The sequence below is a fragment of the Salvia hispanica genome, chromosome 1 (genome assembly GCF_029641045.1).
Source record: "Salvia hispanica isolate PSC_SH4W2 chromosome 1, Shi_PSC_v1, whole genome shotgun sequence".
Taxonomy (NCBI): domain Eukaryota; kingdom Viridiplantae; phylum Streptophyta; class Magnoliopsida; order Lamiales; family Lamiaceae; genus Salvia; species Salvia hispanica.
Window position 1 is genome coordinate 26,314,505 of NC_142692.1, and position 4,336 is coordinate 26,318,840.

At 45.3% G+C, this 4,336-nt stretch overlaps 1 pseudogene; it reads right to left on the minus strand.

The window, feature by feature from the left end:
- Positions 1-1,584: 1,584 nt before the first annotated feature.
- Positions 1,585-3,557, minus strand: LOC125220975 (uncharacterized; annotated as a pseudogene).
- Positions 3,558-4,336: the final 779 nt, after the last annotated feature.

A 4,336-nucleotide genomic window follows, 5' to 3' on the forward strand; every position in this document is an offset into this window, starting at 1 on the left:
CTTGCTACAACAATCTCCTTCTTCCAAAAATCTCTTTTCCTATGACCCAACAAAGATTCAATCCATATTTTTGGCTATCAAAGAAAAAGGCTTAAACTCAAAATAGGCTAACAAAGGATTATGATTCGCAATTTGGTTCAAGGTTAAGATAAGGTTTCAAGGGATGGCCTAACGTCCTCTCCTATCACTATAACCACTTTGCAGATTCAAACAGACCGCGAGCAAGTTCTAGAAACATATAGCATAGTTGATGAAAAATCATACATAATTTTTTTTTAGATGTCTCAATCCTCACAAGGTAGTTTTTGGCACTAGACAAGGCAACGAGCAATTCACTTTAGGCAAATCACAAATAGGAACACAAGTCACTTAGCTAAATCAACAAGTTTTCGCAAATATTTTTTATCATAATCATCATAGGTAACTCATCCAATAAACATGCTTAGTTCATCATGCTTAGTTTATCTTGCCAACTCACCCATTTCCCATTTCGAATTCATCCAAGGAAAGACTCGACCAACAACAACCACAAAAGTTAGACACCAAAAGAAGAAAATCAAATAAAAGCAAATAAACTGTCCTACTATCACCACATAAGATGCCATCATATCAAATTAGGGTACATGCCAGAATCACTCAAGTCACCACAAATTACATCACAGGGAACACGATTTAGGGAGAGGGGAAAGAGAAAAAGGCTCAATTCCACTAGACACCCCCCCCCCCCCCCCAAACTTATTTCAAGCCAAGGCAAGGATAAGTTTAAAAGAATGTGGAATTGGGGCGGACCTCTACTGATTCGATGGGTGATGAGGTGGTCGCCACATGGCCATGAAATCTTGTTGCTGCTGCACAAAAGTGGCCCATCTTTCATCCTGCCGGGCATAGAAATTCCCAAATTGGGCATTGATGTTCGCCCACTGATCATTGCTCTGCTGGTGCCACTGAATCCATTGAGCGTCGTTGTGCTCCCGCAGCTGCTGCATGTTCAGCTCCACTCTGTCCAGCCTATTGTTGATGGCATCAATATCCTCCTCAATCCTGACCCCACGGTTCCTCCGTCGTGAGGTGCTTGGCTCGGCCCCATCTCTTCCTTGTTGGGTCGGTCCCTCTTCATGCTCTTCTTCCTCCTCTTCCTCGTCTTCATCTGCTGCTTCATCACCGCTTGGCCCCGGGCTCGCCACATATCCGGGTGGGTTCCCTGCTGTGATGTGGTGGTGGGCTAGGTTGTTCATCAACCAGTTCTCCCGTTGCTCCGGTCCGTGGACATGAGTGGTGTCGGAGTTGGGAAGTGGGAAGTGATCACCGGTCTTTTGCTTCAAGTATATCTAGCCATGTTTGTCTGAGGCTATCACAGTCGTTCTCTTTAAGAACGTGATGTCCAGCACCGGACTCGGCGACTCTCCAACGTCTGCTATCATGCCATTCAGTGGCACCTCGAGATGGAGGGCAATGGCGGCCACCACCGCACCAACACACAGCGTCCCATTCTTCTTCTTTGCGGCCGGTTTGAGATGTTTAATCATGAAGTGGCCCAGGTTCAGCGCTGGTTGTCTATACAAGATTTGCCACAACAGAAACAGCTCATCTCTGGTGATGCTCCGATGCTCCACTCGGGCGAATCCTTTGCAAGATCGCACTACAGTTTTCCGTCAAGTTGACGGTCTCATGATGCTCCCACTTCTTCTTTTTGGCGACAGCTTCCTTGAGAAACTTGACATATCCGGGCATCTGCTGCAGTGCCTCAATCAGCGGAATGTTAATCTGCACCTTCTTAAAGATCTCCCAAAATTTAGCGAACTGATCATTCTTCTTCTTCCTTTGCAGCATTTGGGGGAATGGCACTCTAACCTCTGCTGGCTTGACTAGTGTGTTCACCTCAGGGTGAACTGCAGGAGATGATGTCTCGAGTTCCTCCTCTTCTACTTCAGTCGCTACTTCCTTCTCTGGCTCAGCTGCAGGTTTTGATGGAGTCTCTGGCATGGAAGGACCCTCATAACTCGTCCCACTCCTCAAGTGAATCGCCTTGCAATCCTTGGGATTTATCGTTGGCTGCCCTGGGAATTGCCCTGGTTTATGCTGGCCGCTCACAGATTGAACGATCTGACTCATCTGCACCTCTAAGTTCTTCATATGTGTCGCCATGATGTGCACATCATTCTCTACCTTCTTGAGCCTCTTGTTTGAATGCTCCATATTCTTCTGAGACTGGGTCATGAAGGTATTCAGTATGTCCTCTGAACTCCTCTTCTGCGGCTCATTGATCATTCCTTGAGACACTGTAAACCCCGGAGGTGGCTGCAAGGCATTGTTGGGGTTCCCATAGGAGAGATTGGGATGTGGCTTATTCCCAAAGTGGTTGAAACCTCCATCCCCTTGATTGGGGCGGGAGTTGTTATAGTATCTGTTGCCCCCTTGGTGTATGTAGTTGACATCTTCTACACCTTCTAGGTTATCTTGCACCGATGATCCCACTCCCATAAGATCCAGCTTCTTGTGGATGAGCTCCAATTGATTCGCCAAGCTGCTGTCGGGACTGACTTCTGAGGCAGAAGCTATTCTGTGCATCTTGCTCCTCTCATTAGTCCAAGTTCCATCATTCGAGGCAACTCTCTCGATCACCTCCATTGCTGCCGCCTCACCAATCTTTATCAGTGATCCTCCTGCTCTCCAATTTAGCTCGCTCTTTGCATCAGGCAAGCACCCCTTGTAGAATACGAGGACTTGATGGGTTGGATTCAAACCATGATTAGAACACCGCTTCAAAAGGCTCTTGAACCTTTCCCAAGCTCCTCGGATACTCTCTTGATGAGTCATCTCAAATGCTAGAATCGCTGATTGCCTATTCAAAGCTTCACTCGGAGGATAGTATTTTGCTAAGAATTTGGCCACCAATGCATCCCACGTACGGATGGAGTTGGGCTCCAGGCTGTCCAGCCAATCCCGGGCATCATCCTCTAGAGAGAAAGGAAATGCCCTTAATCTTATCTGTTCATCCGGTACTTCATTGATTTTCGTCGTGTTGCAGATCTGGATGAACTTGGTGATGTGTTTGTTAGGATCCTCCGTGGATCGGCCTCTAAAAACATTGTTCTCTACCATCTAAAGGAGCCCCCTCCTGAGCTCAAAGTTGTTAGCATCCACGTTGTTGCTAACGATTGTTGGATGGGACACCCCATTATAGGCAAACATATTCTGCACTGGTATCCCATTCTGCCCTTGATCTAACTGCCTCTGCAATGCTGCGAGTTGCTCTCTTGAAGTTGAGCATTCGTTAGAAGAGGTGGTGGATTGTTATTCCTGTTTGTCCCCCCCCCCCTCCCCCCGTTCCCTCCGTCCATCAGAAAAGGAGGATGTGGCTCAAACTGAACAGGAGAGTGAACTGGTGATAGAGTAGGTGACGGTGGTTCTTGAACTGGTGAAGGTGACCGTCTCTGGACCGGAGAAGAAACTCGGATCCGCTGGTTTAGCCTCTTCAAAGCGTTTCTCCTTCTGTTGGATGCTTCGATCTCAAGATCAATAGGCTCTAAAGGTAAACCCTTAGAGCGTGTTTGCATACAACCTGAAAAAGACAACACAAATCTGAGAGCTCCAAAAAAATAAAAATAAAAATTAAAACAATAAAATCTAGAGTAGTAATCTCTATCTTTACCACGATATTAAGCTAAAAACACAAATTGTCCCCGGCAACGGCGCCAAAAACTTGACTCGATTTATTTTAAACACGAGAATTACCCGCAAGTGTACGGGGCTAGTGTAGCAATAAACAAGTATGAGTATCGTATCCACGAAGACAAATTGTACAACTCAAGTACCACGAACCGATTTTGACTACTATCTAGAAAATCCGGAAAGGTTGGTTTTGATTTTGAAAAATAATTAAACATAAACAAGACAAAAGCACGCAACAAAAGACGAGTTTCAAGTAAGAGAACGAGGTAGAGTCTTGGATCCAACTACAACGAACATGATGTGAACAACTCAACAACTTCGATTACCCATTTGAAGTCTCTAGGATTACTAGGAAAGCCGCTAGTCTAGACTAAGCCCTCTCTCGAGCGCACTTAACCAGTTGATTAATCATTAATATTGAAGTCTCCTTCTAATACGTCACAATTAACTCCTTAAAACAAAAGGCTCAAGCCCTCACTCTAGAATTCCTTCTCTCGAATGCAAATTATCTAGGTGTTGTTCATTCTTTTATCAATCCTAATTAGGTATCTCTCGATTACTCAAAACTAGGCCAACAAACCCAATTGGTAGCTAAGCAATTGAATTGAAAAGACACAAGAACGAAACAAAGAAATCACAAGAGCAAAGGTAATCAAAAGTCCTT